The sequence below is a fragment of the Theropithecus gelada genome, chromosome X, assembly GCF_003255815.1.
Source record: "Theropithecus gelada isolate Dixy chromosome X, Tgel_1.0, whole genome shotgun sequence".
NCBI lineage: Eukaryota > Metazoa > Chordata > Mammalia > Primates > Cercopithecidae > Theropithecus > Theropithecus gelada.
Window position 1 is genome coordinate 85,482,192 of NC_037689.1, and position 11,538 is coordinate 85,493,729.

At 37.6% G+C, this 11,538-nt stretch overlaps 1 pseudogene; it reads right to left on the reverse strand.

The window, feature by feature from the left end:
• Window positions 1-225: 225 nt before the first annotated feature.
• Window positions 226-624, reverse strand: LOC112616456 (annotated as a pseudogene).
• Window positions 625-11,538: the final 10,914 nt, after the last annotated feature.

Below are 11,538 nucleotides of genomic sequence, written 5' to 3' on the forward strand. Positions count from 1 at the left end.
TCAATTCAGTTATTATATTATTCAGCAGCAAAAAAAATGTTTTGTTCTTTTTTTTATATGTTCTATTTTTTGTTGATATTTTCATTTTGTTTAGGCACAGTTTTCATGAGTTCACTGAGCATCTTTGTAACAGCTGTTTTGAATTCTTTGTCAGGTTGTTCATTTATCTTAATTTCTTTTTTTTCAATTTTATAACTTTATTTGATGTTTTTGACGATCAGTGATTTAGTTTTTATCTGCATTGACTGTCTGTAGATTTTCGAAAGTGGTAACAGGTACATAGGTAACCAAAGTGTAGAGCTTATTTGGTGAATCTTCATCCTTATTATGTTTTCTGGACAACTGCACATGGATAGGGTATGGGACATTCCTTATTCCTCTGGCTGGGACAGCTTTGTTGAGCCTGGTAGCAATACGCACATCTGGAATTCCCATCTCCTTCATGGCAAATTTCCGAATCTCTTTGAGTGCCTGAGGGTCACGCTTCTTGAAGCCCACTGCATGGATGCACTTGTGAATGTTGATAGTGTACTCTTGGGTCACCCCCTTGTTAATGGCAGAATGGCTCTTTTTCTTGTCATCATCCTTCTTTGCGGGAGCCATTCTGCTGGGTCTAAGTTGGAAAGGAAGCTATCTTAATTTCTTAAGAGTTGGTTTCTGGAGATTTATCTTGTTCCTTTAATTGGGTTATATTACCCTGTTTTGTTGTGTGGCTTATAAATTGGTGCTGTTTTCTGTGCATTTGAAAAAAATACCTATCTCTACTGGTCTTTACACTCTGTCTTTGTATGGAAAAAGACCTTCATCAATCAATCTGGCCAGAGATTCTGGAGGTCTCTCAAATATTTTCTGCGGATATATCTTCTCTGAATTTGTGTATGTAAATTACCAACCTGAGGAATATTCTGGTTTATTTTTTAGGGGCTCATAATCTTTTGCTTCCCCTAGTGTCTGTGTGTGGTACTGCAGATTCTCTGGAGCTGCCACAAAGCATCCAATTCTTTTTTATTCTCAGTGGTCCCCATGTTTCTAGAAACATGTATGCTGGATTATGTCAGTGCTCTGAGTTGGTGAGACAGTAACCAGTCCCTCAGCCAGCCTCCTGAAAATCTTGAACATTAAACACATGCACCACTCCACTCACTCTTCCATTTACCCATGAAGGAAAGGCCACTGAGTTGAATCGGCCTCTGTCTGCTGTACCATGGGTCCTTTAGAGTAGCAGCCAAACATCCTCCTCTCTTTTGTTCTCAGATGCCCCCAGGTGTCTAGAATTCAGTCAGCATTCAGTCAGCATTCTGAGACAGACAAGATAGAAACCAGTTCCTCATGCAGCCCCTGAAAAAGCTGGAATGTTTGACACACCCACCAACTCTTTACCTTTCCATGGAGAAGCCAGGAATTGGAAGTTTTCTCCCACTGGTTCCACTCTGCACCAGGGGGAGAGAACATGGTGAGGGGGTGCATGCTAATGTTAACCATCAACTTTGTCTGAACATTGGATGTATGATTCAGCCTTCTGTTTCCCCCTCCTTAGGGAAGCCAGAAGCTGGGAGTTCTCTCCTGATTATTCCATGCTGAGCCAGGCGAAAGAACAGGGTGAGCGAGTGCCCCAGATATTCTAACTGACTTTGATGCAGCTGATGTCATGCTCATGTGGGGTGCAGGAGCTTCTTAAATGGTTTCTGTATTTCTCATAAAGAATTGTTGTTGAATTGATGTCTCTGTGCAAGAAAGGACAGTCTAGGGCTTCCTTTTCCACTCTCTTCCTAATGTCACTTCCTCTGGAATTGTTTGCTAAATTTCATTTTGATTGTTCATTGCTAGTGTATAGAAATACAACTAATTTTTATATTGATTTAGTATTTGCAACTTTGCTGAACTTAGTTGTTAGCTATTATAGGGGTGTGTGTGTGTGTGTGTGTATCCTTTATGAATTTTCTGTGTAAGATTATGCCATCTGCAAATAGAGATAGATTTACCTCTTTCTTTCCAATCTGGATGCTATTTACTTCTTTTTCTTGTCTAGGAAATCTCCATTACAGTGTTGAATAGAAGTTGAACAGGAGTGATGAAAGTGGACATCCTCATCTAGTTCCTGAACATGCGGGTAAGTAAGTACTCAGGCTTTTACTATTAGGTATCATATTAGCTATGCTTTTTTGTTTTGTTTTGTTGTTTTTTTGCAGATACTTGTAGCTGGGTGGCAAACTTATCTTCTATTCCTAGAAGATAAGGAATATCTTGTTGAGAGTTTGTATCATGAATGGCTGTTGGATTTAATCAAATGCTTTCTCAGTGTCTATTGAGATGGTCATGTGGGTTTTCTCCCTTATTCTATTAATATGGTGTATTGCATTGATTCATGCTTATATGTTGAATCAGCCTTGCATTTCTGGTATAAATTTCACTTGGTCTTGCTGTTTATTTCTTTTTATATGCTTCTTAATTCATTTTGGCATATAGTGCTTTTAACATGCTGTTGTATTCAGTTGGCTAAAAATTTTATGGAGTATTTTTGCATCAATATTCAAAGAATATTGGTCTGTAGCACTCTTCTGGTGATTGCTCTTGTCTGACTTTGTTATAGAGATAATACTGGCCTCCTACAATGAGTTAGGAATTTGATTTTTTAAAAATTACTAACACAGTCTCTATGCTTGTTATAAGTCTGTTCAAATTTTCTACTTCTTTTTGACTAATTTTTGGTAGTTTATGTGTTTCTTGAAATTTATCTAATTTCTTGGCATATGTATTAGTCCGAGTTCTTCAAAGAAACACAAGCACTGGGATATATAATGAGATTTATTATAAGGAATTGGCTCACACAGTTATGGAAGTTGAAAAATTCTAAAATCAGCTGTCTATAAGCTAGAGATCCAGGAAAGCTGGGTTTGTGTAAATTTGGTGTTATTCTTTTTTTTTTCTTTTTACAATTTTTTTATTTTTTAATTTTTGTGGGTGGATAGTGGGTGTATATATTTATGGTGTATTTGAGATATTTCGGTGCAGACATGCAATGTGTAATAATCACATCATAAAAATGGTGTATCCGTCACCTCAAGCATTTATCCTTTGTGTTATACACAATCGAATTATAGTCTTATAGTTATTTTAAAATGTACAATTAAATTATTATTGACTGTAGTCACCTGTGTGCTATCAAATACTAGGTCTTATTCATTCTTTTTAACTACTTTATTTTTTTACCCATTAACCATTCCCACCTCCCCCAAAACCTCCCCAGCCTCTGGTAACCATCCCTCTACTCTCTATGTCCATGAGTTCAATTGTTTTGATTTTTAGATCTCACAAATAAGTGAGAATATGCAATGTTTCTCTTTCTGTGCTTGGCTTATTTCACTTAGCATAATAACCTTCAGTTCCATCAATGTTGTTGCAAATGACTAGATGTCATTCATTTTAGGACTGAATGGTACTCCGTTGTGTATAAGTAGCACATTTTCTTTCTTCATTCATCTGTTAATGAACACTTAGGTTGCTTCTAAATGTTGGCTATGGTGAACACTGCTGCAACAAATAGTTTTGATTTGCATTTCCTTGATGATCAATGATGTAGAGCACCTTTATATATGTCTGTTTGCCATTTGTAGGTCTTCTTTTGAAAAATGTCTACCCAAATCTTTTGCCCAGTTTTTAATCATATTATTAGGTTTTTTCCTATAGAATTGCTTGAACACGTCTATATTCTGTTTGTTAATCCCTTATCAGATACATAGTTTGTAAATATTTTCTCCCGTTCTGTGGGTTGTCTCTTCACTGTATTGATTGTTTCCTTGGCTGTGCAGAAGTTTTTTAACTTGGTGTGACCCCATTTTTCCATTTTTGCTTTGGTTGCCTGTGCTTATGGGGTATTACTCAACAAATTCTTGTCCAGACCAATGTTGTGAAGAGTTTCCCCAATGTTTTCCTCTAGTAGTTTTATGTTTTGAGGTTTTTAATCCATTTTGATTTGATTTTTGTATATAGTGAGAGGTAGGAGTCTAATTTCGTTCTTCTGCAAATGGATATCCAGTTTTCCCAGCACCATTTATTGAAGAGATTTTTTTCCCCAATGTATGTTCTTGGGACCTTTGTCAAAAATGAGCTCACTGTAGGTGTGTGGATTTGTTTCTGGGTTCTTTATTCTGTTCCATTGGTCTGTGTGTCTTTTTTAACGCCAGTACTATGCTGTTTGGGTTACTTACAGCTCTGTAGTATAATTTGAAGTCAGGTTCCTCCAATTCTGTTCTTCTTGCTCAGGATAGCTTTGGCTATATGGGTCTTTTGTGGTTCCATATAAATTTTTGCGATTGTTTTTTGCATGTCTGTGAAGAATATCATTGGCATTTTAATAGGGATTGCATTGAATCTGTAGATTGCTTTGGGTAGTAGGGAGATTTTAACAATATTGATTCTTCCAATCCACAAACATAGAATATCTGTCCATTTTTTGGTGACTTATTCAATTTCTTTCATTTGTGTTTTACAGTTTTCATTGTAGATATTTTACTTCTTTGGTTAAGGTATTCCTATATATTTTATTTTATTATGGCTATTGTAAATGGGATTAATTTTTTAAATTTCTTTTCAGATTGTTCACTGCTGTCATATAGAAATGCTGTTGAATTTTAGGCCAAGCAGTGTGGCTCATGCCTGTAATCCCAGCAGTTTGGAAGGCCGAGACAGGCGGGTCATTTGAGGCCAGGAGTTTGAGACCAGCCTGGCCAACACAGAGAAACCTGGTCTCTACTAAAAATACAAAAATTAGCTGGGTGTGGTGGTCCACGCCTGTAGTCCCAGCTACTTGGGAGGTTGAGGCATGAGAATCTCTTGAACCTGGGAGGCAGAGGTTGCAGTGAGTCATGATCATGAGAGAGAGAGAGAGATAGAGAGAGAGAGAGAGAGAGAAAGAGAGAGAGAAAGAACGAACGAAAGAAAGAAAGAAAGAAAGAAAGAAAAAAAGAAGAAAATAAATGCTACTGATTTCTGCATGTTGATTTTGTATCTTGCAACTTTGCGAAGTTTGTTTATCAGTTTTAATAGTTTTCTTGTTGAGTCTTTCAGTTTTTTCAACTATAAGATCATATCATCTGCAAACAAATCATTTGACTTATTCAGATGATTTTCTTTCCAATTCAGATGCCCTTTCATTCCTTCTCTTGATTGATTGCTCTAGCTAAGACTTCCAGTACCATGTTGAGTAACAGTGGTGAAAGTGGGCATCCTTGTCATGTTCCAGATCTTACAGGAAAGGCTTTCCATTTCTCCCCATTCAGTATCATATTATGTGTCATATGTTAGTCTGTCATACATGGCTTTTATTATGTTGAGGTATGTTCTTTCCATTCCCAGTTTTCTGAGTATTTTTATCATGAAGGAGTGTTAAATTTTATCAAATGCTTTTCAGCATCAATTGAAATGATCATATGGTTTTTCCTCTTCATTTTGTTGATATGATGTATCATATTGATTGATCTGCATATGTTGAATCATCCTTGAATTCCAGGGATAAATCCCACTTGGTCATGATGAATGATCTTTTTAATGTATTGTTGAATTCAACTTGCTACTATTTTCTTGAGGATTTTTGCATCAATATTCATGGGAGATATTGGCTTGTAGTGTTCCTTTTTTGATGTATATTTGGTTTTGGTATCAGGGTAATACTGGCCTTGTAGGATGAGTTTGGAAGTATTCTCTCCTCCTCTATTTCTTATAATACTTTAAGTAGGATTGGTATCAGTTCTTTGAATATTTGGTAGAATTCAGCAGTGAAGCTGACAGGTCCTGGGCTTTTCTTTACTGGGAAACGTTTTATTTCTGCTTTGATCTTGTTACTTGTTACTGGTTTGTTCAGGTTTGGGATTTCTTCCTGGTTCAATCTTGGTAGGTTGTATGTGTGTAGGAATTTGTCCATTTCTTTTAGATTTTCCAATTTATTGGCATGTAGTTACCCATAGCAGCCACTAATAATCCCTTGAATTTCTGCAGTATCAGCTTCAATGTCTCCTTTTCCATCTCTGATTTCATTTATTTTTGTCTTCCCTCTTTTTTTCTAAGTCTGGCTAAAATTTGCCAATTTTGTTTATCTTTCCAAAAAAACAACTTTTGTTTCATTGAGCTTTTGTATTGTTTTATTCCTTTCAAATTCATTTATTTCTGCTCTGATCTTTATTATTTCTTTTTTAAAAAAAAAAAAATGTTAGCCAGGATGGTCTCGATCTCCTGACCTTGTGATCCATCCGCCTCAGCCTCCCAAAGTGCTGCGATTACAGGCGTGAGCTACCGCGCTTGGCTATTATTTTTTTCTTCTACTAATTTTGGGTTTGGCTTGCTCTTGCTTTTCTAGTTCTTTAAGATGCATTATTAGGTTATTTATTTGAATTTTTTCTTTTATGATGTAGGTGCTTGCAGCTATACATTTCCCTCTTAGTATGGCTTTTGCTGTATCCCATAGGTTTTAGTATGTTGTCTTTCTGTTGTCATTTGTTTCAAGAAATTTTTCAATATTCTTCTTAATTTCTTTATTGACCCACTGGTCACTCAGGAGCATATTGTTTAATTTCCACGTATTTGTATAGTTTCCAAAATTCCTCTTGTTATTGATTTCTAGTTTTATTCCATTGTGGTCAGAGAAGATGCTTGATGTTATTTCAATTTTTTGAATATGTTAAGACTTGTTGTGACCTAACATATGATCTATCCTTGAAAATGATCCATGTGTTGAGGAAAAGAATGTGTATTCTGCAGCCATGGATGAAATGCTCTGTAAATATCTATTAGGCCCATTTGTTGCATAGTGCAGATTTTCTGGTGTTTCTTTGTTGATTATCTGTCTGGAAGAGCTGTCCAATGCTGAAAGTATGGTGTTAAGTCTCCAGCTATTTTTGTATTCAGGCCTGTCTCCTTAGCTCTAATAATAATTGCTTTACATAGCTGTGTGTTCCAGCTTTGGATATATATATATATATATATATGTGTGTGTGTGTGTGTGTATATATATATATATATAAAATAAAATAAAGGGATGGAAAAACACATTCCATGTCAAAGAAAACCAAAAAGGTGCAGAAGTAGCTACCCTTATATCAGACAAAATAGATTTCAAGACAAGAATTGTAAGAAGAAACAAAGAAGATCATTGTGTAATATATACACCATCATATCATCTTGTTGAATCAACCCCTTTATCATTACATAATGATCTTCTTTGTTTCTTCTTACAATTCTTGTCTTGAAATCTATTTTCTGATATAAGTATAGCTACTTCTGCACCTTTTTGGTTTCCTTCGGCATGGGCTATCTTTTTCCATCCTTTTATTTTCAGTCTATGTGTGTCTTTATAGGTGAAGTGTGTTTCTTGTAGGCAGCAGGCCATTGGATCTTGTTTTTTTCATCCATTTGGCCACTCTATGTCTTTTGATTGAAGAGTTTAGTTCATTTCCATTCACTCGATGTTGTTATTGATAAATAAGCACTTACTCCTGCCATTTTCTTGTTTGTTTTGTGGTTGTTTTGTTGTTTTCTCTTCCTTCTTTGTTTCCTTACTGTTTTCCTTTTAGTGAAGGTGATTTTCTCTGTTGGTGTGCTTTAATTTCTTTTGCTTTTTATTTTTTGTGTATCCATTGTATATTTTTCAATTTGACATTACCGTGAGGCTTGCAAACACTACTTAAAACCCATTGTTTTAAACTGATGACAAATTAACACTGATTGCCTAAAAAACATGCAAAAGGAAAACTAATGAAAACTCTAATTTTGTTCCCCCACTTTTAAACTTTTTGTTGTTCCTATGTATTATTGTACTTTTTTTTTTTTTTTTTTTTTTGAGACAGAGTCTTGCTCTATCAACCAGGCTCGAGTGCAGTGGCACGATCTTTGTTCACTGCAAGCTTTGCCTCTTGGGTTCAAGCGATTCTTTTGCCTCAACCTCCCCAGTAACTGGGATTACAGGCATGTGCCACCATGCCCGGCTAATTTTTGTATTTTTAGGAGAGACAGGGTTTCACCATGTTGGCCAGGCTGGTCTTGAACTTCTAACCTCATGATCTGCCTGCCTTGGCCTTCCAAAGTGCTGGGGTTACAGGCGTGAGCCACCACACCTAGACTTATACTGTCTATTTCTTTAAAAAATTTTGTAGCTATTATTTCTGATTGGTTCATTGTTTAGTCTTCCCACTTAAGTTGTGTAGTTTACACACCACAATTATAGTGTTATACTCTTCTGTGTTATTTTGTGTGCTTAGTATTACCAATAAATTATGTACCTTCAGATGATTTCTTCTTGCTCATGAGCATCCTTTTCTTTCAGATTGAAGTACTCCCTTTAGGATTTATTGTAGGACAGGTCTGGTGTTGATGAAATTTCTCAGATTTTTTTCGTATGGGAAAGTCTTTATTCCTTCTTCATGCTTAAGGCATATGTTTGCCAGATATACTATTCTAGGATAAAAGTTTTTCTTTCCTTCAGCACTTTAAATACGTCATGCCACTCTCTCCTGGTCTGTAAGGTGTCCACTGAAAAGTCTGCTGCCAGATGTATTGGAGCTTCATTGCACATTATTTATTTCCTTTCTCTTGCTGCTTTTATGATCCTTTCTTAATCCTTGATGTTTGGGAATTTGATAATTAAATGCCTTGAGGTAGTCTTCTTTGGGTTAAATCTGCTTGGTGTTCTATAACCTTTTTGTACTTAAATATTAATATCTCTTTCTAGGTTTGGGAAGTTCTCTGTTATTGTCCTGTTGAGTAAACTTTTGATTCCTATTTCTTTCTCTACCTCCTTCTTAAGGCCTATAACTCTTAGATTTGCCCCTTTGATGCTACTTTCTAGATCTTGCAGGCATGCTTCACTGTCTTTTATTCTTTTTTCTTTTGTCTCCTCTGACTGTGTATTTTCAAATAGCCTGTCTTCAAGCTCACTAATTCTTTATTATTATTTACTTTTTAGATACATTTGTAAGCAGAAATCTTGCTAATTCTTCTGCTTGATCAATTCTGCTATTAAGAGATTCTGATGCATTCTTCAGCATATCAATTGCATTTTTCAACTCTAGAATTTTTCCTTGGTTCTTATAATTATTTCAACCTCTTGGTTAAATTTATCTGATAGAATTCTGAATTCCTTCTCTGTGTTATCATGAATTTCTTTGAGTTTCCTCAAAACAGCTAATTTGAGTTTTCTGCCTGAAAGGTCATGTATCTCTGTTTCTCCAGGATTGGTTCCTTGTTCCTTAGTTTATTTGGTGAGGTCATGTTTTCCTGGATGGTGTTGATGCTTGTAGATATTCACTGGTGTCTGGGTATTGAAGAGCTAGGTATTTATTGTACTCTTCACAGTCTGGCATTGTTTGTGCCTGGCCTTCTTGGAAAGGCTTTCCAGGTATTCAAAGGGACTTGGGCCCCAAGCCCAATAGCACTGTAGCTTTTGCAGACTCATAGAGGTACTGCCTTGGTGGTCTTGAATTTGATCTGGAAGAATTCTCTGGATTACTGGCCAGAGACTCTTGGTTTTTCCCTTACTTTCTCTCAAACAAAGGGAGTATCTCTCTCTCTCTCTTTCTCTCTCTCTCTCTCTCTCTCTCTCTCTCTCACTCTCTCTCTCTGTGCCACCTGGAACTGGGGGAGTGGTGATGCAAGCACTCCTGTGGCCACCACCACTGAGACTGCACTGGGTCAGACCTGAAACCAGCACAGCACTGGGCCTTGCCCAAGGCCCTTCCCTTTCAGGTGATGAGATCCCCCCAGACCCCAGATATGTCCAGAGATACTGTCTGGCAGCCAGGGATCAGAGTCAAAAACCTTAGCAATTTACCTGATGTTCTATTCTACTGCAACTAAGCTGGCACTCAAGTCACAATACAAAGTCCTTCCTGCTCTTTCTTCCCCTTTCCACCAGCAGAGGAGTCTCTTCCCATGGACACCACCACCGCTGCTCCATGGGTGGTTCTGCCAGGCCACCACCGATATTTGCTTGGAGCTCAAGGGCTCTTCTATAAGCTTGTGGTGAATGCTGCCAAGTCTGGGATTCACCCTTTATGGCAGTGGGCTCCCCTCTTGTCCAGGGCAAGTTCAGAAATGCTGTCTAAGGCCTAGGCCTGGACTCAGGGTCCCCAAGAGCCTGCTTGTTCTTCAACCCCACTGTTAGTACCTAGGGTGCAAGGTAAATTTATTTTTCCCTCTGCTTTTCTCAAACAGAAGTAGTCTTTTATTTNTGCAAGGTAAATTTATTTTTCCCTCTGCTTTTCTCAAACAGAAGTAGTCTTTTATTTTTATTTTTATTTATTTTTCCCTCTGCTTTTCTCAATCAGAAGTAGTCTTTCATGGTAGCCACCACAGCTGGGAATGTGCTGAATCACCCCAGAAGCCAGCACATCTCAGAGCTCAAGGCCCATGGAGTACTGCCTGGTTATCACTGCTGGTTATTCAGGGCCCAAGGGCTCTTTAGTCAGCAGGTGATTAATCATGCCAGGACTGGATCCTTCTGTTTAAGGCAGTGGGATCTTTTGGTCTACAGTGTGACTAGAATTTTCGTCTGGGAGCTAGGACCTGGCCCCATTATTTCAAATGATGTTCATTGCCATGAAAGAGGGAAAGAGAGTCTTATAGGTTCTCAGTTCTCTGGCTTAAAAGTAATAGATGCCACTTCCATTCATAAATCTTTGGCCAGAAATAGTCATATGGTACCATCAACCCTACCAGGGCTGCTCATTCAAGTACCAGAGTCATATAGAAATTAGTAAATTCATCCCACTTTCCTCACCCCATAATTACGTCTGAGTGTGTGTTAGTCCATTCTCACACTGCTATAAGGACATACCTGAGATTGGGTAATTTATTAAGAAACGAAATTTAACTGACTCACAGTTCTGCCTGGCTGGGAGGCCTCAAGAAACTTACAGTAGTGGCAGAAGGAGAAGCCAACATGTCCTTCTTCACAGGGTGGCAGGAGAGAGAAGAAAGAGGGTGAAGGCGGGAGGAAGCCCCGTATAAAACCATCAAATCTTGTGAGAACTCACTCACTACCATGAGAACAGCATGAGGGTAACCACCCTCATGATTCAATTACCTCCCACGACACATGGGGATTATGGAAGCTACAATTCAAGATGAGATTTGGGTGGGAACACAGCAAAACCATATCAGGATGCTGACCAAGGCAACTCATGATGCTAGTGAGAGCTCTCACTTCCCAAAGTAAACTGCCCTAACTCTTTGAATTTTGTATTATGGAAAGTTTTAAACATAAACAAAATAATAATTTTGTAATGAATCTCCATGTAACGATTACCCAGCTTTAACAATGATCAACTCATGCCCAATTTTCTTGACCATGTTCTATGCCCCTATCCTCTACTCTGGATTACTTTAAAGCAAATTCCAAACATCATAGAATTCCATTCATACTTTATGATATGGTTTGGATCTGTGTCCCCACCCAAATCTCATGTCAAATTGTAATCCTCAGTGTTGGAGGTGGGGCCCAGTGGAAGGTGATTGGATCATGAGGGCAGACTTCCCTCTTGATACTCTCCT